Source organism: Ascaphus truei, chromosome 6, assembly GCF_040206685.1.
Source record: "Ascaphus truei isolate aAscTru1 chromosome 6, aAscTru1.hap1, whole genome shotgun sequence".
NCBI lineage: Eukaryota > Metazoa > Chordata > Amphibia > Anura > Ascaphidae > Ascaphus > Ascaphus truei.
In genome coordinates this window covers 68,496,556-68,521,279 of record NC_134488.1, presented here as the reverse complement: position 1 = coordinate 68,521,279, position 24,724 = coordinate 68,496,556, and the positions used below count along the sequence as shown (strand labels likewise).

Sequence of the window (24,724 nt, the reverse complement as noted above, 5' to 3'; positions counted from 1 at the left end):
TGATGTTATGCACAGGGAGAAGAGCTGGCATTTTCACACCACACAGCTAAATCAAGCATGCTCGTCATAGGCTAATAGGCAGGAACAAAACAACGCTTAGAGCCGCGCTTTTCATGCAGTGCTGCTGAAATCATAGCTCTGACTCTGTTCATGCTGGCTTAACCCCTTGAGCGCCCAAGAGGTTAATGATTCCTCTGCCATAGGCGACTGCCTCAGCATCATTGAGTCCATTACAAAAAGCAACCAACACTTGGGAGATGTTACCTATTGACTTTCTGTCAACCAGGTCCATGCTAATGTTGGGCTGTGGCCAGAGTGGAGCGAACCGCGTGTGCACGCTCGGCACGATCAGAGCGATAACTCTGAATGCCCTCGTCCAAGATGAGGGTGCGTGCGCGCACACGTGCCCGTGCGCTTGCTGCTTGGCGAGACAACCAAATTTGATTTGGCTGCTCGCCGATGCGTCACGTGAGCGGTTCGCCCAATGAGGGTAACCCCTGACACGCCTCCCGCGCGCAACTAGCTGGCCAGAAATCACGCAGAGCAGAGCACATGATGTCATGGCGCTCGAGCGCCAGTGTGCGTGGTCCCAGCCTGGTCGCAGCCTTAAGCAAACTCCCTCGTGAGTCAAGACGAGCATTTTAGACTAATTAGGGAGATAATTAATGGGACAGGTATGCACCAGGGGAATAGAATAATGTAATCATGAAACATACCTCGTACCCTTGTGAATGATGTGGATGGTAACATAGTAACGCAGATTTATAAACACCAGCCCCAGATAGATGACACAATACATATTTTTGTGTGTACAAATTGCCTTTCCTGATCAGATTAAAAGAAACGAAAAGTACACAACACTGAAGTAATCAATCATCATTCCTAATGCTAAAATAAGCAATTACCTTTATCCAATGGAATTCAGTGGGGGAAATGGCAGCCATCTTAATTTCAGGCAAAAGTCTGTGATTTTGGAGGTTGATATTTCCGAATTGGAGGAAAATATAAAAGTAAGAAACTCAAGGAACTCTGTTAAAGGGCTACTGTACATTGGCAGCAAGAAAATCTAAAAAAAGTTTATATATATATTTCTAGGTGTGTGTGTGTGTGTGGGTGTGTGTGTGTGTGTGTGGGTGTGTGTGTGTGTGTGTGTGTGTGTGTGTGTGTGTGTGTGTGTGTGTGTGTGTGTGTGTGTGTGTGTGTGTGTGGTTGATTAAAGTAGGTTTAAATTGAATGTTACATACATGGTTTCATGTACATTTTTTATATCTTAGGGCAAAGCTCTTTGTACTTTATTCAAGAAAGATGTAGGCACGATATTTATGCTGTTAAAATAGGTACAGATGCATTCTACAAAAACAAACAATCCCTTTAAAAAAGTGTAATTATAAGTTTGCATAAAAAAAAGCAGTGGTTCTGAGGTTAGAAGAAAGCAGTGGTACTGTGGGTGTGGGTAGAAGAAAGCAGTGGTACTGTGGGTGCGGGTAGAAGAAAGCAGTGGTACTGTGCATGCAGGTAGAAGAAAGCAGTGGTATTGTTTTATTTATTTATTTATAAAATATTTTACCAGGAAGTAATACTGTACATTGAGAGTTACCTCTCGTTTTCAAGTATGTCCTGCGTGCGAGTAGAATAATGCAGTGGTACTCTGCACCGCTCAGTACTATTACACTTGGACCTGGATTCAGTCTTCAGCAGGTAACTATCTCTCAACTGATTCTGACTATAGTGTGACCTGCTGTATGAAGATAGCTCCGTTATCATCATCATCATCATCATCATTAGCTGCTCTGCTTATCCCATGTCATGCTAATCCAAATTGAATAGGGGTAATGTACTGACTAAACCATACTTGTTTCCCATAAGCTATATGACCCAGCGGATTTTGTGGTTCAATTAATAGAGGAGAGAGAGAGTTACAATTACTCTGAATCTTAATTGGGATGCATCCGCTAAGACAAAGGCTTACAAACAATGAAGTATACTGTATTACTGTAATATCCTACTGTATATGTAACCTGCTCTGTTCTCATTCATTTTACAGTACTTATCTTTATATTCATCCCACTCATTCCTTGGGTTATCCATTTTTAGTTCGACCCCTTTTTTCTTATATCCTCCCCCCCCCCACCCCCACTCCCTCTACTATTAGAAAAATAATGGGGGGTTTTTTGTCTCTTTTTTAAATGTGGTTTTCTGAAAACCTCTTTAAACTAGACGTGCGAATCATCCCCCTGCTTTTGCATTTGCTGAGAAATGTGGGGTTATCACAGCTAATGGAAAAGTCACGGAGATCTAAATCTTGTCTAAAAAAACATCAACAGCGAACTTCTTAGTAAAGATCATACAAATGTTGACTTTTTTAGCAAGAGATAAGGGGGCAAAATGTGCAAAATCTGCATTAAAAAAAATGAATTTACACCTTTTTTTGGCAGTGCAAATAAGCAAGTATCTTGACGGCCAAATGCTTTGCAAATGGCAAATTATTCGGGGGAATTTTCCCAAAGTGACCTGGGACAGATGTGCACATCTCCGTTTGCAACTCGGATCCCAGCAACTGTGAAACCGGCTCTGCATTCTCTGCACGGTTACAGCCGAATCCAGCCGTTATCCACCAAGCGAACTGCATATCCCACGACTCCTTCTTGCAGATTTCAAGCCTAAATGTGCAAGAACAGGAAAATTCACCATCAAGATCAAAAGGCCGAAAAAATTAGAAATTTTCTACCCTCCAAAAAAAAAAACAAGTCGGTGATCGGAGCATCACAAGTTGCCCGCCAGATTTGTATCCCACATGTTTCGTTAACCTTTGCAGTGCCATTATGACATTACTGGAACGTCATGGAAATTAAAGACACATTATTGATGTACCAATCACGTAAGGGTGCAGATTTCCATGGGACGCCCGCCGGGCTGACTGCCCGTTATAAACAGAATTGAAGTCCCATTTACGTCCGCTTCCATCAGTGTGGAGGTGGGAAAGGTTAAAGTTATGCTGTGGTTACATAGTTACGCTGTGCACTGCTGGCTCGCCTGGGCCTGAAGTAGTTAAACAGCACTGACGTCTCAGCCCAAGAAAATATATGAAGAGAAAACAATAGCAGAAGGTTTACCACAACGCTAAATCCTACCTCTTTTGTCTCACTTAATGCTGGAAGTTGTGATAATGCAGCCAGCTCTTTGAATGCATTTTCAGCAGAGCGACTTGTTAAAGAGCCGTTGTTGCTGCTTTATCTGCGTTCCAGTCTTTATTTCCCAAAGACCAAAGCAGCCTGTTGCCTTTGGAAGAATTACATTTATCTGCGCCGCGTTTCATGTGCAGGGGATTTGCGCGCCATTTCTTATCTCGTCCTCTCTTTTATCATCACAAAGAAATTAATAAGGGAAGAGTTATTTGTACGTTTGCTGCAGCCGGAGCTTCAATCGCCCCGGAAAACAAGCAAGACGGAGCGTGGTTGTGCGGGGCGGCGTTTTCGGATTAATATGCAGAAAAGGCGTCCGCGGGGGAAAAAAAAAACAAAACAATTAACACCGGGTGTCAGAAAAAGTAGTAAACAAGGATTTTTTTTATACAGGGAGGTTTTTCTCTTTTTGCTCAAAGAAGAAAATACTTGTGTGTGTATTTTTGGGCGTTGGGAGGGGTAAAAGAAAAATCCGTGTGCGAGGGTTTTTACGGTATGCGAAAAGCAGCAAATGGTCTATGTAAATCAATAAAACAAATATAAATGAGTAAGAGTTTACATTACAGGGGAAGTTGGAAACACAGAAACGTTATTACAATTACATTTGTAAAGGTCAGGATTTACAGGTAATTATTGATATGAAACAATGTAGATATTTTCTATTAGCTGATACATGTTCTATGGAGCATACACAACAAGGTCTGTTCTGGCAGTCAGTTAATGCACACATGATCATTTGGCACATCTCCATGCCACGTAGTGCGAGGCACCTTCCCTGTGCCGGAAGGGAGTTTGTTGAAATAAATGTTACTACAGTCTTCTTCAGCCTGGTGGAAAGGGCTTCAAAAGCACAGCATACGTTAACACAGCGGTGTGCAAAGTTGGGGGCGCGATCCCCAGGGGGGGCGGGAGATTGTGCTGGGGGGGCGCGGGCAGTTGCAGAGGCCCCGCTCTCTTCCCCCAGGCATTTAAATTAAATGCCGGGGGATCGCGTGAGGCCCCTGCAACTGTTTACTTCAGCCGTCTGTGTTGCGTCGCCATGGCAACGCCGCGTCAATAGACGCCGCTGCACCATGTGACCTGATGTCACACTCCCACGCAGCGTCATCTGACGCGGATGAAGGAAGGCAGGGGCGCGCGAGAGCCGGGGGCAGAGAGACGGGGGCGCAGCACAAAAAGTTTGCGCTCCCCTGCGTTAACATGTCGTTATCAAGCTCCATTTTTACTCTTTGGCTTTAGTCAGCATTTGTGGACAGTATTATGCAACAGTAGGAGGCTTTATAGGGAGCTGTTATATGGAGTAATGAGGAGGAGTTATAGAGAGAGGTTATATGAAACAATAGGAGTTATAGAGAGCGATTATATGGAGCAATAGGAGGAGCTATAGGGAGCGGTTATATGGAGCAATAGGAGGAGTTATAGGGAGCGGTTATATGGAGTAATGAGGAGGAGTTATAGAGAGAGGTTATATGGAACAATAGGAGGAGTTATAGGGAGCTGTTATATGGAGCAATAAGAGGAGTTTAGGGTGCGTTATATGGAGCAATAGGGGGAGTTATGGGGAAAGGTTATATGGAGCAATAGGAGGAGTTATAGGGAGCGGTTATATGGAGCAATAGGAGGAGTTATAGGGAGCGGTTATATGGAGCAATAGGAGGAGTTATAGGGAGCGGTTATATGGAGCAATAGGAGGAGTTATAGGGAGCGGTTATATGGAGCAATAGGAGGAGTAATAGGAGGAGTTATATGGAGCAATAGGAGGAGTAATAGGAGGAGTTATAGGGAGTAGTTATATGGAGTAATAGGAGTTATAGGGAGCGAGTACATAGAGCAATGGTAGTTGATGGTATAGACTGTTATACATGAAGAGAAAATTAAATCATATCCCCATGCCATAGAGCTCACAGTCTCATTTCCTGTTCCTGATGAGGCCATGTGACTTCTTCCAAGTCTGGAACGGGATCCCACTGTAGAAGTCTATACATTTCTGCTCTTCTTTCTTTCACAGTACCATGGAGATCTTGATTGTATGACGTCCCAACGCTAAATAAAAATAAAGGGAGATGATTTTCATTTAATGCCCGGTGTATTACATTTGCTCTCGGCCCAGTTACTCAGCGGCACAGAGAAGCAATGCAATTCAGTTTCAATCAATAAATGACATTAGCCTGGTGCTCATGCGTCTTGGTTAGACACCGATTACCCTGCACAGCCTGCTCTGACAGTGAAGTCGCCTGCTTCATTACACTCAAGGCAAAGCGTTCCATTCCTGATAATTAGCCGAAACAATCCAATCCGCTCAATAGTAATCAGGTAATGTCAATTCAGTCCAGTACGGCCAGGCATAGATCAATAAGGATCGATTGAAATTAATTAACTGCACCAGATGTCAAGCAGACTCAGTGCACATTTAAAGAATCATAGCATTGTATTGTAATATTAGCCAGCAATCCTGACCAGGATCAGTGAACTAATGATAGCAATACTGTATATTTAATGGGCCGTCCCACGTAGCATGATTATATATATATAAAGATACAAATTTCAGCTTGCACTCAATGTACTCAAAAACATCAACAGGTGCCAGTCTCTAATAATAATAATAGAACAACATTACCATTCTCACGTCCGGTAAAGGAAGAATGCACTCAGATCAGTAAAGTTTAAAAAAAGTCTGTATTAGGCATCAATACAAAATGAACAGGCAGCCCAATCCGACGTTTCGGTTCCGGAGTGGAACCCCCCTTGAGAAAGGTTCCATTCCGGAACTGAAACGTCGGATTGGGCGGCCTGTTCATTTTTGTATTGATGTCTAATACAGACTTTTTTTGCCTTTACTGATCTGAGTGCAGTCTTCCTTTACCGGACGTGTAAAGAAAGACTGCACTCGGTTCAGTAATCATGAAAAACTGTATTGGGCATCTGAATAGAAAAGATAAGTCACCCAATCCGACGTTTCGGTCCTGGAATAGGACCTTTCTCAAGGGGGTGCTCAAGATAAGGCACCCCCTTGAGAAAGGTCCTATTCCAGGACCGAAACGTCGGATTGGGTGACTTATCTTTTCTATTCAGATGCCCAATACAGTTTTTCATGATTACTGAACCGAGTGCAGTCTTTCTTTACTGGACGAGAGAATGGTAATGTTGTTTTTCTATTATTTGAGACTAGCACCTGTCTATATGAACCAGTACATTGAGTGCAAACTGTGATGTTTGTTTGAAAAAGTCGCCCTCTGGTGACGAAACGCGTCAGGGAATCCTATATGCGCAATTACATCATTACGACGTTGCGCATGCGCATGAGGCAGCTTTGGAGCGCACGATTGATCCAGCAGCCTTTTGAAAGTGAAGGAGGCGTTTTTCCGACATACAAGGACTGAATTCTCTCGGCGAACTACACCACGGTCCTCCTGCATCATCTCCATACAGCCCTGAGGGAGCAAAGAACTGTGGACGTTTGCAGTACAGAACCGGATGGTGGTGAATTATTCACGCAATGTTTTAAATTGATTTTACTCCTGTGAGTGTTATTCTTCCCCCCCCCCCCCCTTCCCTTCCCTTCCCTTTTTACTATTAAATATACAGTATTATGCTATGGGGCGTGCGCTCTCTCTTCTTTTTCTTTTGTTGGTAATCTTGGATGTGGTTCATCCTTATTGAGAGCAGCCGAAGACCCCCCATACCAGCATTAATTATCCACATGGTTTATGGACTGATTTAAAAAGGATTGGTTGGACTTTTTCCTTTATGCTTTTTTGCACTTTTTAAATATTTCATGTATACAGTATGTTGTGAAGTTTTGTGTGATACACCTTTATTTAATCACTTATATGTTGTTTATAAGTAATTACACCTTACACTTTTACGCCTAAATTCACTATATTCTATTAACACATTAGTCACTATTTGAGTTCATCATAATAATACTGTGGCGCTACAATTTTTTGTCTACATATAGGTAGAGGTATCAGTACCGTGTTAGCCGAGTTTCAAAAAAAAATAATTATATATATATATATATATATATATATATATATATATATATATATATATATATATATAATCAAAAAATAAATAGATGATACCGTTCTGTGGCTAACGAAATGCTTTTATTTGTGCGAGCTTTCGAGATACACTGATCTCTTCTTCCGGCGATGTTACAATGAATGAAGCAAGCAAAGGGTATACTTAAAAACAGTGTCTCTTGGAATGTTATCTGTGCTTCTCCTTCCCCCGGTGTGGATGTGTTTTATGGCTAGAGGTGTCAAAGGGTAACTGAAAGCAAGTGAAGAAAGAGTGTGTATGTGTATCAGTGTGAATATACTGTGGGCTCTCCGTTCATTTTTATTCACACTGATACACATACACACTCTTTCTTCACTTGCTTTCAGTTACCCTTTGACACCTCTAGCCATAAAACACATCCACACCGGGGGAAGGAGAAGCACAGATAACATTCCAAGAGACACTGTTTTTAAGTTATCCTTGCTTCATTCATTGTAACATCGCCGGAAGAAGAGATCAGTGTATCTCGAAAGCTCGCACAAATAAAAGCATTTCGTTAGCCACAGAACGGTATCATCTATTTATTTTTTGATTATTGAAGCTCGGCTAACACGGTACTGATACCTCTACATATATATATATATATATATATATATATGCAAATACAACTGTATGCTCATCTGCATGTCTTAGGCAGGTCTGCAACCCCACCTTTCACCATTATCACCCAGCATACAGCACTTCCACTGCAGCAAGGGATTCTGGGAAATGACATGCAAATGAGCACGCAGTGCCACTTTTTGCTTTAAAAACCATTTTTAACATGGTTCCCTATAGGCTTACGCTTGCTGCATGGTCACAGCTTTGAGCACAGCCAGGGTTAAGGTGCATACCCAGAAAACCACCCACAGACAGCTGTTTCGACCTTAATGGGTCTCATCAGTGTGGGGTTGATTAACTGGGTATGCGAAGAAGCTATGGGATAGGGCAGGGGGGCGCAAACTTTTTTCCCTGCGCCCCCCTGCCGGCGGTCCCCTCTCTTCCGCGCCCCCCCATACCACAATTGACCCGCCCTCCGGCGTCATGACGTCACGTTGCCATAGCAACGTGACGTCACATGACCTCGCGGCGTCATTTTGACGCCGCGTTGCCATGGCGACGCAAGAAGGAAGCCGCCGGAGTCACGGGTAAGTATGGTTTACAGAGGCCCTGCAGCTCCCCGGGCACTTAATTTAAGTGCCTTCGGGAAGCGCGCGGGGCCTCTGTAAACCCCGCGCCCCCCCACCGGCAGTCTCGCGCCCCCGCCTGGGGGTCGCGCCCCACAGTTTTCGCACCGCTGGGATAGGGTATACCATAATACTGAGTTAAGTTATGGTGATATAAATATATATACACACACACATACATACACACACACACACACACACACACACACACACACACACACACACACACACACATATATACATATATACACAAACATTTTTATATCATTATATATTTTTTAAGAAGCAATCACCCCAGAAGTATGTATGCATTTCATTCATATAATGTTGCCCCCTAGGCATGTCTGGCCCTTAAAAATAAAATAAAGATTGCTTTTAGTGAAAAAAAATCTGAATTTTTAACATCTCTAGCTTCTAAAGTTACCATGGTATCCTTTAAACTGCACTCAGCTCTGGGGAGAGCTCCATTTTAAACTCCCAGACACCATATATTTTGAACACTTCTATCGCCTTCACGGAGCATAAGGTTTAAAAAGAAATAACAAACTGCAGTGGAAAAGGAAATAAATGAAAAACAAAATCAAAAAAATGATGGATCAGCGCAGATTGCTGCTTTAAACAACTTATCAGTGTAATCAACTTCCTTATGAAGAGTAAATACTGTGACATTTTACTTGTTTCCTTTAAAAAACAAACCAGAATGTGTCCTTATTTCCCTTAGATCCTATGCAGTTCATGCATCATACATACTGTATATGGAGTCATGCTTTGCAATGTATTGCATGCCGTTCTGGCATCAAATGGGATCACATGAATTAACTTGCAGGACTGGCTGTGTTTTCTCTTAGGTAGCACTACTGTCTTAATCTCTATAGAAATAAAAGGTGTGACTCATCCAGCATTCATTCTCTTAATGCGATAAAAATTCCTTACACTCTGGCACTTTCCAAGTACATTTAAGCACATCTCCTGACAGATTAGAAAGCCCCATTTCTACTTGCCAAGGACATTCCAGCCCCGCCAACACGTGATCACGTGTGTCCTCCAAGTTGAGGTAACACGGACTCGGTCTCCCCTAGACGTGAGAAAAATTGGCGTGACATTTACTGGAAGCTAGGACCGTGAGATGCCATCCGACCTTGGGGACCACCAGAGACCATCATGAGGGTGCTCGAGTTAAAGGGTCAGTCTCGCCTAGCCCATAATTTTCCAAGAGCTACTGTAAATTCTAACCTGGTTATACACTTAGCTTTACGCCTGGCTCCAAACTTGATGTGTTCATAGAAAAGGCAATCCGATTCTCTCTCTGAAGCGGAGTCAGGGCTTACAGCTCTGTGAATTGCAGTTTACAAGAGAGACAGTGCCTACGATTACATATTGAATTCACCGACTTTTCCCAATATTGTAAGAGCAGCTGTAAACTCTGACCCAGCTACAATCCCAGATTCAGTGATAAGATATTATCTTTCACAGCTTTCACAGGCAGAATTCATACAAATGTTCATGAATGCCACCACCCGTCTGATAACACCATTGTAATCGCAGTTGCGGCATGAATCTGTAGCAGTTTGTAGAAAATATATTTTCGGGCGGTTGCGAAAACACAGAGAGAGAAGAAAAGCCTTGTGGTTTCAGGTAATCCATCTCTGGCCGCCAGCGTCAAACTGATTCATTATTTCCAATTTTCTCCTAGATCTGGATCTAAAGTAAATCAGGGGTGAAAGATCCCACAGACTTTGTGTGAGGGGCAGCTAGCTCACTGATACAAAAGTGACTTCACGATTAACATATCCACTGCATTCATCTTGTTCATTTTTCACTCCCTGACATCAACACCTGCCCTACACAGCCCACTAGAACACAATTCATTTCTCCTCGTGGAAGTGAGCGATGGGGATTTGATGCAGAAAGCTGGCGAGAAGAGAGAGACAGGACATTGAAGGAGTGAAAACCAAGACTGTCTTCCAACACCCTGTTCAGTTTTGCCAGTGAAATCTCCGTTTTATTCTCTCAAGGGAGGGGGGAGAGGGGGCCGTTTCAGCGCATTCGTCAATATCACTTTCTGGAACTAAAATGATAAAAGTTATCTGCGGTTTTTGCTGTTTTCATTTTTTGCCCTTTAAAGCCAAGTCAATTATTTTCCGAAAGCAGAATCATTTATTTTCTCGTTCTTTTTTTTTTATTTTCCCTAGTCTTATCCTCCTCAATCTTCTCTCTTCATTCGGCCTTTCGGACATCGTTAAACCCCCTTCATGGCAAGACCCTGTAGATTGCTACTGCATGCAATGGGGCAATGGTTTGTGTGCAATGTTACGTACGTGATTTTCTGGGCCGTGTTTGATCTACATATGGTGAGCCTGCACGAGGCAGATTCCTGACTTGTTACGGAAAGGGAATGTTCCCAAAGCTTCTTTAATCCATATAGAAGCAGCCTGCAGTCCTCTAATGGGATTGAGGGCAGATGTTCATCATGGAGGCAACGTGTACAAGTCATACAGATGAACAGTTTCTCCCCCCCCCCCCCTTTTTTTTCTTCTTCACATTGGTGGGAAGCAGTGGGTGTTCATAGCTGAACAGCATTCATTTCAGCTCTGAGGACCCCCTGGTTCCTGAGATACCTACCAAGGAAGTATCCCCCTCCAGAGAAAACAAAATGGCGCTTAAATCTCGAGCATTAGGCGGGCCAATAGGAAGCCATGGCATCATCCATCACATCTTGGTGACATGGGGATTTAAATTTCCAGGAAATGTATCTCTTGAACTAGCGGATCCCTGAGCTAAAATGAACACAATTCAGCTCTCACAGAGGTGTAACTACCGCCTTAGCACATCCCCGGGGCCTGAGCTTGAGGGGGGCCCGAAGAGACACGAGAAACTCCCTCTTGACTTGTAAGCAGTGATGGGGCAGTATCCCCAGTGACCGCGGGGACCCGGAAATGGCTCAAATCAACCTAGATGCAATACAGGGGAGGAAAGAAGGCAGAGCGTGATTCCTGAAGAAGCTGTGCCAAGCGAAATGTGTAGGCTCTGTGGAGTCTGTGGAGTACGCTCTACCATCAGCCCCCCTGTCCATATTGGTTTGCTGCTCGTTCCTCTCCACAATACCGATCACATCGGAAGTGACGAGACGCACACCGGGAGCCCGGAAAATTGAGAGATCCGAGTACGAGCAACGAGGTTGCTGAATAGCCACTCAACTATAGTCTTATGTGCCTATGCTACAACACCCATAAAAGTGTAATACCATTTGTCTAATACACTTTTGAATTATATACAGTGTTGCACTAAAGTGTTATTTCAGTTTCACTGAGGTCACACCACACCGAGAGCACTACCATCTACTGTACCTACCAGAGACGTAAAAGTCTGGATATCCTGAGCCACTTTTTATCTGGGAAATGCTGTTTTTGATCTGAGAAATTGAGAGTCCCCATTTTGCTGAATCCTAGAATTAAGAGACATTTTTGAAGCTGACCTGAACTATCAAGTTTTCATTTTTCTTCATTCCACATATGGTGAAACCTGCGCTCCCCAAAGCTTCCTACACATTGAACCGGAGAGACCGGTATTTGGTTACTCTGTCTGTTAAAAAATGAGAGATAATACCGGACATGTACAGTGGCGCCCGCCTTTAGTCTCCTGCGGCCGCCACCGCGGGATTTTTAAAATCCCGGGCAGACGCGGGCTTTTTTTCTTAACAGACGCGGGTTTTTTTTCTTGGTTTCGGCGCCACGGGCGCTTTCAATGTTCAGCGACATTAGCGCTGAACAGGAGATGCGGCTGGCGCTGAACAGGAGATGCGGCTGGCGCTGAACAGGAGATGCGGCTGGCGCTGAACAGGAGATGCGGCTGGCGCTGAACAGGAGATGCGGCTGGCGCTGAACAGGAGATGCGGCTGGCGCTGAACAGGAGATGCGGCTGGCGCTGAACAGGAGATGCGGCTGGCGCTGAACAGGAGATGCGGCTGGCGCTGAACAGGAGATGCGGCTGGCGCTGAACAGGAGATGCGGCTGGCGCTGAACAGGAGATGCGGCTGGCGCTGAACAGGAGATGCGGCTGGCGCTGAACAGGAGATGCGGCTGGCGCGCGGCCAAGTTCAGCTGAAAAAGCCAACATCCCCGTATTAATACGGTGATGTTGGAGGTTTAAGGGGGCCGTGACAGTATATGTGCGGGGGGCGGGGGGGGGAATATGTATGTGTCCGGTATTATCTCTCTGGACTTAGCAACCAATCGTGGGATTTCCCCTGAGAAGGGATAGAGCTGGGCTGCTACTGCTAGGGGGCTGGACAGCTTCCTCCATCCTGATTGGCTGCTGCGGTGTAATGCAGCCAATCAAGATGAGGTGGCAGGAGCCTGGGGGGTGGGGCTTGAGTCTATAGAGTCTAAAGAGCGGAGGAAAAGCATGGAGCAGAGAGAGGTGAGACTGTGGGCCTCATGCAGAGAGCAGCGCTATTTAAAATTGGAGAGGGGAATAAAAAGTAACTGTAATGGAGAGTTTTTTTCTCCATATGCAGAAACGGCATAAAACTGCATTTAGAATCCTTTCTGCATATGGAGAGTTTCAACCAGCGATATGAGCCAGCTTCTTGCTGGCGAAGGAAAATGTTGAAAATCGCGCCATTTTTTTGCCTCGAACAGCCACTAGATGGCGTTCGCGGCTCTCTGCATACGGCCGTTTTCAACACTGGAGAGATTTATGTTCTCTCCAGCCGCGCGGCGAGTTTCAGAGGAAAAATAAAAAATGGCGCTTTTTTTAAAACTCGCCATTATCTGCCTTTCTAAAGGCAGATTTCGCCAATACATGCCGCTTTCCCTGTTAGCGCTGCTCTCTGCATGAGGCCCTGTGTCCTGAGTCTATTTGTTCTGTTTTGTCCTGGTGTGTGTGTGTCTTCTCTGGCTGTCCTGTGGGGGTGATAATGACAGGGAGGGGGTGAGAGAGGATGAAGGGAGGGAGGATGAGGATGAAGGGAGGGGGGGGGGGTGAGAGAGGATAAAGGGAGGGGGATGAGAGAGGGGGAATGAGAGGATGAGGGGAGGGGGCTGAGAGGATGATGGGAGGGGACGTGTGAGAGGATCAGGGGAGAGAGAGAGAGGATGAGGAGGGGTGCAGTATTGCTCGCCATGGGCCTGTATGACTGCAGGTCAGTTATTTATAAACGATCTGACCATTACGTCATTTGTTCTAAATGTCACTCCAAGCATGCACCAATTTGCACTATTTCATATTCTATTTCCTAAAAAAAATCCTCAGAAGGGCGCTCCCTCCCAAGACTCCTCCCCAGATTTTTTATGAAACAGAATATAAATTGGTGCAAATTGGTGAATACTAGGAGTGAAATTTTGAAAACATTACGGAACAGTCGGTAATGTCTAAATAACCTTCTTCCTCACCAACGATTCTCGCACGCGTCGCACCTTTCACCATTGTGTCCAGCATATTTGGACAAGCCACCTGGCAACCCTATGCGCATCCCATCGCTCCCCTACAGACCGCAGCTGTAATCTGTGCACGCGCCACCATGCCGCCAGGCGCGCGTGCAGAAGTGAGCACTGGGGCCGTAGCCGTAATGCGTTCCAGGTCCCTCTGGCAGAGAAGGGGTTAAAGGTTCAGTCTGTGATACTTGGCTACAAATCTGTAACAAATATGCACCTGCTATTTGCTCCCTGGCTTCTTTCCACACATTTTGTATATCCCAAGCAAACAAATTCCTGTACTGCAGCAACCTGCACCAGCTTCGCTAGGAGGATGTATTGTATGTCTTTATTTATATAGCGCCAAAAGTGTACTCAGCACTTCACAAAGAATACAATACAGGGAATTATAATAATACACTTAGTGCAGCAAAATCAGACAATAGGAAAGGAAATCCCTGCCCCGAAGAGCTTACAATCTAAGAGGTTTGATGGGGAACTTACAGAGACAGCAGTTGAGGGAATAAGTGCTGTAGGTGGTAGTGCTTGCTCACAATGGGTGGTAGGAGTGACTGAGTGTGGGACATGAGTGCAGGCTATTGGGATGCTTGATTTGTGGGGCAAGTTTTAAGGTTAGTCACTTAAAATGAGAGGGTTAACACAATTTACAGGGGAAGATATGGCAGGGCGGCGTGGGTGAGAGCAGGTATGTATGTCTGGGTTCAGGCTTAGGGGAGATCCCCAGCAGCAGGAAGGAGTAGATAGAGGGTGTGAATAGAGGATTTGTGTGGGTGTGGATGTGCCATGTATCCACAATCCCTTCAGTGAAGAAGGATGCCATTTGGTTTGCTTGAGCTAATTTTTTGCCATTTCCTTCTCAGTTTTGTGAGTGGAGATTACAGGCACTGAATAGAAGACAGCTGAAGGAGTATGTTCAATCTGAATCACTGTTATAGTCTTCTTGCGCCAGAAGATGGCACTGGCGTATTTTCTTGGAGCTCCTTAAATGGGGACGCCGGGAATGCCGTTTTTCTTTTTTATTTCTGCTTTCCTTGCCATTTCTTTAGCACTCTTAATTCAAAGATTTGCCCTCTTTAGCTCCACTTCAAAACAAAATGGAGCCCAAGAGTGTAATTAATAACTTTGAATGCTAACCTCTGTGGAGTCCGGTTTTAGAAAATATGTTCTGCTTTTCTAATGGGAATAGGAGTGGTTATTTATTATTTTTTCCAAGCACTGCCACTTTACAGAGATCTATATTCTGTAATAATAGAGGCAGAATTCATTCTGCCTGCCTTGCACATGCTGTTTGCACTGCCTACCCTCATACAGATGCTACAGGCTTCACCGTTACCAGTGATGGGATATGGTGGGATGTGTTGCACAAGCACTGCCATTGAATGCTATGGAAATTCGACAATATTCTGCATTAAAACGGGATGTAAAGTGTTATCTAGTGGAACAATGTTACGTGTTACCGATCTACATCCTCCAGGCATGTGTCTACCTCCATGCGTTCTTTGTGTACCCTCTTTGTCCGGGAACCCAAACTGCCCTCAATAATCCTTTGGGTATTCCGTCACCTATTATACTGTGAGCACCTTGCCTGCTTCACTTATTCTTACGGCTACGGCCCCAGTGTTGGCGCTGCACCCGCGCCTGCCAAGCTGATGGCTCGGGCAGCTGTGATCCCCGGTCTGTGCAGAGCTGCAGGGTGAAAGACAGGGGGTGGAGTGATGGGGCGGGGGGGGGCGCAGCCATGACGTCACCCGACAGGGTCGCCTTCATTGGCTGAACAGTCGGGGGCGTGGCCAGCGCTCCGTCGCCGGTTCTGAAGACAGTTTTACTGTCTTCAGAACAATCTGGTCGCGCAACGGGGTGGCCAAGGCAGATAATGGTCTCGGCCCCATTGAGTGCGGTTCTTGTCCCTGCAGCGCATCCCATAGCGCGCACTGCAGCAGGGACTTGGACTACTGCACCTTGTATGCCCTCAAACCTCGGTTGGGATTACGGCCTGCCACAAAACACACATTGGGTACCCGCAGTGCCTTCAATCACTCATGAAGTACCCAGCCTCACATCAATCCCCCTTTAGGTGTCTTGCAGCATTTAAACACCCTGCCTCTGACAATCCCTTGGCCACCTTGCCTGCTCCTAAAGATCTTGTGGGCATCCTAACTCTCTCGATCATTTGTATCTTTGCTTGGTCAGCCTGCCTGGTCTGGCATTCAATCTTGCCACCAAAGCGAGAGTAGTCGGTCTGGAAAATAAAAAAAGGAGCAGTAATAACTATTGCCAACTGGAAGGGGGGGGGGGGGGGGAAAACATATTAAAATAACATGAAAGTCAGCTAGAAGACTGAAATGGTGCAGACTACACAAAGTCACCGATCTCGCTCTGTAATGCCTCCATTCCAGCTGCTTTCTTGTTTATTTTTAACCAGATTATATTTTAGAGCTACAGTATTCACAATGTGCATCCAAGAGACATCAATTAGCACTAAAGATGCAAGCAAGGAGCAGAAAACATTAGAAATCTGTTTTTGACTTGAGGGCTATGGTTTCATACAACCGAGATATAATTAGGATCCCCCCTCCTTTTGGTGGAAGGGGCTTTCCTTGAGGGCTGACCTTTCACCTCTTCAACTACGCAAACCAAAAGAGTCTCTTAAACAGAACTTGCCAAATCTCAAGTGGCAGGCGCGCAGAGAAGGAATTACTGCTCTTTTTAATACCGAGATGATTGGCAGCTTCTTCCCTTCAGTGGTTCAGAACCGGCCTCCTTCAATTAGAGGAAGCCTCGTGCCGGGAGAGAGCAGAGGGCTGTTCCTTTAGGGCACACGCACAACATTGACCAGATAGGCCTCTGGCGGGTCTGTGATACAGAGATGAGAACAAGTATCTGCACTATAAACCCATAACACCCAGAGTGCAATTCTTTACAGTGCATTTGCAGGCCCTTTGGGCAGCAAAGGTTTGTGGGTTGTTGTGGGGTTTATTTTAAAACAACATTCTGATTAACTTAAAAAATATATTTTTTCCATGAGGGAAAAATAACTGCGTGTTTTTTAAAGAAATCCCTTTCTCTTTAAAAAGAAATGACTCGTAGTATATTTTAGTAACTATTTCATGCCGGTTTAAAGCTTGTTAGCATAATTGTATTAGAATTAATTCAAAAGTAGTAATTAGAATACTTTATTAGTAATTGTAAGTTTGTACTCCCGTTCCAACTTCATGCATTTTGCATGTTATTCAGAAAGTACTTTTTAATGGTCACGACCCATCGCTTTGGGGCCTTAGGCCTGAGACATAGTGCCCTTAGACAGTGCTGAGGCGCGCTGAGGCTCAGGGAAAGCGGTGCTTTCCCTGGCCTTACACAGCGCGCCATCAGGGGGCGGGCCGGGGGCGGGCCAGTGACGTCACAGAGCTGGTTCGCCCTCATTGGGCGAACTGCTCACGTGACCGGCCCTGCGCTCCGGCAAGCGGGGAAATTTCAAAACGCCATCAGACACGCTTCCCCAAGCGTGCTGACGCGTGCGCAAGCCCCTGCTAAAGCCGCTCTCATTGCGGCTGCAGGGGCTCAGTGCCGAGCAGCAGCAACGCTCAGCACGGGTCAGCGCATAAGCACTGACCATGTCCCAGGCCTTATTCTATATCTGCCGAGCAGCTGTCACCAGTCCCTACTAAAGTTTATGTGGATTTATGGACACACACACACAAATAACAGACCAGACTTCACCGACTTCTTTTTAGCTATCCAAAATTCCTAAAAAAGTGTGAATATGTGCAGCTGTGGCACTTATCTTGAAAATAAATTGCATTCTCTAAACGTTTTCTGAAAGTATGTATTCTTTCGCTTGGGGCTGAAAGTTGAATTTGATTATCCAGTTGATTTTTCGGTGAGTGTAAAATTCAACACTGCTGCCTACGTGTATTTTTGTGAACTGTGTTTATGTATTTATTTTCCGCTGTATATTACTATTCAGTCAAATACTGGCAGTGTCCATGGTGCTTTCAAATGACACAGAAGGCACTTGTTGGGATTGGACAATTATATGAATTAGATTGTAAACGCTTCGGGGCAGGGACACCTTTGCCTAAATGTTACTTTTATGTCTGAAGCACTTCTCCCTTTTATCCATTTTTTATATTATTTATATGATTGTCACGTGTATTACTGCTGTAAAGCGCTATGTACATTAGCGGCACTATATAAATAAAGACATACATACATATGCACAGCGCTGCGTACATTGTCACTGCAATATACTGTGAGAGAAATTATAAGCAGGAGCTTGTCTCCCCTTACCCCCGGTTTTTCTTTTACATAGCTGGGAAAAAAGGATTCTGTGTTTATTTCAGCTCTGAGGACCCCGGGTTCCTGAGATATATACCTGCAAACAAAGTGCTGGTAGCATCCCTCTAGTGTAAAAGTGGGCAACCCCAATCCTCAAGGCCCACCAAGAGGTCAGGTTTTCCCAGATATCCCTGCTTCAGCACATGTGGCTCAGTCGAAGACTGCTCCACCTCTGCTGAAGCAGGGATACCCTGAAAACCTGACCTGTTGGTGGCCCTTGAGGACTGGGGTTGCCCACCCATGCTCTAAGGGGAAACAAAATAGCCGTTTTAAACCTCCCTGTCATATGAGCCAATAGGAAGCCTCAAAATCCTCAGTTGTGGCATCCTATTGGCCCGCGTGACGCTGGGGATTTAAACAAACAGGAAGTATTGTGACACTAGCATTCCCCGTTTGTATCTCCGGAACCAGGAAATCCATGGAGCGGAAATGAACGCGGGTCACCTCCACGGACCTTCTCATTCCCACCTATGTCAAAAAACAATGCAATTCAATGCATCAATTTCTGCCCCATTTGGAAGCTGAAATCTACTTAGAACTGACAATGGACAGCATTATTTAAACGACATGTACTCTATAAAGTGAGGGGTTGGAAATTTGTTCTCCCTGTTTATTGGTCCATATATAACTATGTATTATGTTCAGGAGATCCACATGTACACAGGGGCTCTTCAACTGGTGACCTGCGGGCCAAATTGCGTCTCACAAATGTTCTCGCAGTGAGCCTTGGACAGTCTAGTTCTAATGTCATTATAGTTGCCCAGGCAGCTACACGTGGCAGACACTATTACCCCCGTTAACACGAATTAATGCACAAATACTGCGTTAACGCGACGTATTGTGTGAAAGGTTGCAATGTCTACTACATCTGTGCATGCAATTTTGTTCACACTAAAACTCACTTGGAAGGAGTGGCTCAGTGAGTCAAGACACTGACTGGCACTGAGAGTTTGAAGCAGGGGAACCTGGTTCGGCTCCTTGTGACCTTGGGCAAGTTACTATCTCTCTGTGCCTCTGGCGCCAAAAAATAGATTGTAAGCTCCACGGGGCAGGGACCTCAGCCTGCAAAATGTCTCTGTAAAGCACTGCGTACAACTAGCAGCGCTATACAAGAACATGTTATTATTATAAGGAGATATATGCATGCACGCACGCACACGTATGTAAATGGATCTCAGGTGATATTCTGATATTATTGAGGCCCTTCTACTAATATTTTTTCTCATCCGGCCCCTTTGGGAAACTGAGGAGCCCTGCTGTACAGGTGCACTGCTGTGATAGAGCCTTTCATATACAGCACATTACGGCAGAGGTTCTAAACGCCAGTCCTCAAGAGCCCCAAACAGGTCATGTTTTAAGGATATCCCTGCTTCAGCTCAGGTAGCTCAAACAGTGGCTCAGAAGACCGAGTCTCTGATTGAGCCACCTGTGCTGAAGCAGGGATCTCCTGAAAACCTGACCTGTTGGGGGCTCTCGAGGAATGGAGTTGAGATCCCCTGCATTAAGGCTTTCCAAGGATGCGAGAGGGAAGCATTGTTCAGAGAGAGAGCAATGATAGAGAGGAGAAGCTCCGATCCTGGGGATGGGGGAGGTACCGGAGAATGTGAAAAGGTTTTCACTAAAGTGTTAGTGGAAGCATAGAACAGGCTCCCAGTAGAGGCAATATATTCAAATACAGTAAAATAATTAAACAATTGGCCAAAAAAAAAACCAGAGAGACTAGGCAGGGAACATGTTTTATGGACAGACTCAGTGGGTCAAATGGATTCCTATTTCATTAGCCAGTTGCTCTTTTACTGCTAAGTTAATGGAAAGCGATCATAAATATCACGGTGATTCATTGACGGCCGGAGGAACAGGCTGCTTTCTCCATTGATAAATGGGACATTGTTTGAGGGCGCAACTACAGTGAGAGATTTCCAGCCTATCAGAGCTCTGTGTTCGAATGGCTTCATTCATCAGTGTCCCATCAGGGAAATGGTATAGGATTGCAGTGAGGGCTCTCTGTTTAACCCTTGCGGAGCAATGCGTGGCACATCCCTCTGGCAGCAAAAAGGTTCTTTAGTGCAGTCAGGGATGTAACACCCATATAAGCACAGGTCTACAATATTAGCAGTATGTATGCCACAGTATAGAAGCATATGTATCTATATAACAGTACGTAAGCACGCGTGGGTCTGCGTGTATCTATATAACACTATATAAGCACGCGTGGGTCTGCGTGTACCTGTATAACAGTACGTAAGCACGCGTGGGTCTGCGTGTACCTGTATAACAGTACGTAAGCACGCGTGGGTCTGCGTGTACCTGTATAACAGTACGTAAGCACGCGTGGGTCTGCGTGTACCTGTATAACAGTACGTAAGCACGCGTGGGTCTGCGTGTACCTGTATAACAGTACGTAAGCACGCGTGGGTCTGCGTGTACCTGTATAACAGTACGTAAGCACGCGTGGGTCTGCGTGTACCTGTATAACAGTACGTAAGCACGCGTGGGTCTGCGTGTACCTGTATAACAGTACGTAAGCACGCGTGGGTCTACGTGTACCTGTATAACAGTACGTAAGCACGCGTGGGTCTGCGTGTACCTGTATAACAGTACGTAAGCACGCGTGGGTCTGCGTGTACCTGTATAACAGTACGTAAGCACGCGTGGGTCTGCGTATACCTGTATAACAGTACGTAAGCACGCGTGGGTCTGCGTGTACCTGTATAACAGTACGTAAGCACGCGTGGGTCTGCGTATACCTGTATAACAGTACATAAGCACACGTGGGTCTGCGCGTACCTATATAACAGTACATAAGCACGCGTGGGTCTGCGCGTACCTATATAACAGTATATAAGCACATATGGGTCTGCGTATACCAGTATAACAGTACGTAAGCACGCGTGGGTCTGCGTGTACCTGTATAACAGTACATAAGCACACGTGGGTCTGCGTGTACCTATATAACAGTATATAAGCACACGTGGGTCTGCGTGTATCTGTAAACCAGTATATAAGCAATTCATTTGTACTAGTCACCCAGCACACAATCTAGGCTTACAAAATATTGTCCCTATCTGACTCACACACTTGATCTGACTTAAAGCAGCAGTCCCCACTGATCACCATTTTTGTTTGCATTTTATTTTTTACTTACTTTAAGAAATCTCTTCTTGCCTCTTCCAACGCAGTTTTTATTTTAACGATCTCATTCAGGTGATACACACGATTTAAAATGTAGTTCTCCCCAGAGCTGTCTAAAGGGTACCTTCAGGAAAGAACATGACATGCTAAGTGTGCACTAACATTATATGAGACACTCACACAGGGTTCTGGATGAGGTTGGAGGAAGGATGCAGAAGCTGCCTGTATCAGTAAAAATAGATACGTCTATATAATAATAACTCTACTTCTGCTGGGGCAGAGAGGGATGTGTGCATCAAGAAGATTGTTTGCAACCTGCCCAACAGTTACTAAATATCCCCTCTATTAGTGTCTAACAAATGTAACCCCTTCCACGCTTTCCAAAGTGTAGGGGGATATTTATATTTAAAAAAAAAAAAAAACTACTCTCAGAATGAATGTGGAAAACATTGGATGTGTCAAGGAAAGATAATCCGGTGCAAAGCAATGGGCGTTTTCCTTCAATCTGGTGCTGTACTAGTTGCAGCCTCATTTGAGAAGCTTGGACATGTTAGCAGCTTATTGAATAAGTTACTCTTAGAAAACTCTAAAACTGGAACACTAAACTTCAACAGTTTAAGGGTTAAAAAGCGCTTATTTGATTTGAAGACTTCCAATGCAGTATGGTAGCAGTTCAAATTATTAACCAATTAGCAGCAAAGCAACCAGCCTAAGACCAGCACCTGTCAATCAGACCTAACACCAATTAGAAAAAACAAGTTTACGAGGGGAATTAATAAAACATGACAGATTAAGTGATCATGTCCAATTAAAACATATAAATCCTCTGGGTGGGATAACAAGGGTTTTTTTTTTTTTCTTTTTCTGTTCTCCAGCTAATGTCTGTGAGGGGTTTTCTGTAAGGAAACATCAAAATAATGGCACCAAGGAAGAAAAGAGCCAAGGTGACTGTGGGTGAGCATGTTGATGGACAACCAGCCTCTGTGGATAAGGGAGATGAAATGGAAAGTTCAGATTCTAATGCACCCATCAATCCACTGAGATCCTATGCGGTTGGGTTATCAGGCCCGGCCACTGTGCAGGACAAAGAGGAGAACATGTTGATGGACCGAAGGCAAACATATGTTATACATGCAGGAGCAGGACCAGCATTTAACAGGAGGGGGACATATGTAATTCCCAATACCCTGGAGAAGTATCCCGATGAAGATGATCTGACGAGTCTAAAGTGTGGCGGTTTTGTCCTGAACACAACGGAGGATCTCTGCGAGGGGACTGGTAATGGAAGCCAATCTATAGAGTGTAGCTTACATAACGTTGATTCGTTCAGCTACCTTTTAATGTTTTGATGCCTTTAAGGATCAATTGACACTGTCACATGTTATCCTGTTTTGGTTTTGTGTTCCCACTTACTGCTCTGTTGGAGACCTGGGTCTCTTACAAAAAGAGAAGGGAGAGTAACCTGGATCTCTCACAAATAACCTGGAGGCAGCTGGAGCAGACAGCACCTCTCAACATACTCCAGGTTACATGTGATATACATCCAGTTTTGGTTTTTGTTTCAACCTTCCTGGGAGCTTTCTGAGATTTTCTGTGGGGAGGGGCGCACCATGATGTAATTTGACACTGAGGCTGAGCAGGGGTAGAGAGCAGGCAGGGGTAAAAGATTGCACACCCCTGCTTTAGATCACATTGATACTGTATAACAGTTTTCAGGAAACCAGCAACAAATGAGAATACAAAACAAGGACAGGATCACTCCCAAAGGTGACCTGGAGTCAGACAAAACCTGGTCTGGATGAAAGACATTGGGATTGCTAAAAGGGAAGTTTTTTTTTTTTTTTTTTTTTCCCTCCCTTCCCTGAAAATATAACTTTTCTCTAACTGTGCATGCAATGTATTGTATATAATGTATACCCTGTTCACTTATGTAACTGTTTTGTAACCATGTATTATTTGTCTTAACTCTATGTCCAGGACATACTTGAAAACGAGAGGTAACTCTCAATTTATTACTTCCTGGTTAAAATATTTTATTTATAAATGTATAGTCTTTGAAATGAGAACTTGGATGGGTAACTCTGGGTCATAAAGTGAAGTGTTAAAACGTTCATGTGGGTCATTGTGCCTACATGATGGCATGTCGGTGTCACAGGACACGTGTGTAAAGCAGCAGTCCACACTGACCACCATTTATTTTCTCTCCTTCTACAAAGCGGGTTTTACTTGTAAAATTGGATGCATCTTCCTGAAGATCTAAGCACACAGAATATTACGTGTCCTGGTGGTTAAAATGAACTGATCTCTAGGGCAGGGGTTCCAAACTCCAGTCCTCAAGACACTTCCTCCTCCCCCCCCCAACAGGTCAGGTGTTAAGGTTAACCCTCTGCTTCAGCACAGGTGGTGCAATCTTTGGCCTGGATACATCAAAACCTGGGTGGGGGGGGGACTCGTGTTGAAAACCTTTGCCCTTCAGCTCATTAGTCTAAAGGCTCCCATGGTAACCTCTAAAGCTACAAATTAAGAAAATTATTTTTATTAAGGGTGGAAAAAAAAGTGAGACCTTCTCAGTGGCTAAGATACTAACATTGCGTTCAACTCCTATATACTTCTGGGGAACGGCTGCTTTAAGGTGCCCTCAACTTACAATGCAGAGGCACTAGTGACTTGATTGGATCCCTTCTAACATGTAGAATTCATTGGTCAGCCATGGTAATATGTTGCAGACCTATTTAGTACCAAAGGGATTAATATCACAATTTATTGGTGCATTATTTAAATGTATAAGATCGGGCTTGCTGTACTTGTGTTTACATTCTACTGGGGAACATTTTCCTGCAGGCTGTTATCTTTTTCATGATGGATATTTTTTTTATTTTATTTTTATTTTAACATCGGGGTGTTCATTTTCTTTTCTCTTTCACAGAAACGAGACACTCTGAAAGGGAGATCACAGGAACGGAGACGCAGGTACCTCAAGAAAATGATTACCTGTCTGCTTGGTGCTTACAGGAGAAATACGGCACATCATGAAACAGTTCACAAACATTTAGGATGGTGATATACAGTTATATTGTTTCTAGCTGCTGCATTGCTTTGCATATGCTTAGTTACTTTGGTATTTGCAGGATAATTTTTTTTTATTCCTCCCTTTAGTCTAAACCTCCTTTGCTAATAAGGGCAACTTCAATTTAAACCCCACATTTTATGGAGTTGGGTCCTTGGAGGTTGACTTCAAAGGGCTCAAAGAAAAGTAGTTCAGTCTGAATATTTGGTTATTTATTTTTATTTATATCTTTTTTTTTTTTTTTCTCCAAGGATCAAGGTTGTGAGATGTGGGTGTTCAGGACCAAAAAAGGCATTTTAATTGAAAAATACTAACTTTTATCAGTGAGACTGAAGTCAGATG

At 44.4% G+C, this 24,724-nt stretch overlaps 1 long non-coding RNA gene across 1 annotated transcript; it reads right to left on the bottom strand.

Annotated features, from left to right (window-relative positions):
* Positions 1-2,517: 2,517 nt before the first annotated feature.
* On the bottom strand, positions 2,518-21,521 carry LOC142496483 (uncharacterized). Its single transcript, XR_012802007.1, has 3 exons — positions 21,329-21,521; positions 5,088-5,225; positions 2,518-2,660 (listed from the first exon to the last, which is right to left on the bottom strand). It is a non-coding gene; the product is annotated as an uncharacterized LOC142496483 (long non-coding RNA).
* Between the last annotated feature and the right edge of the window lie 3,203 nt (positions 21,522-24,724).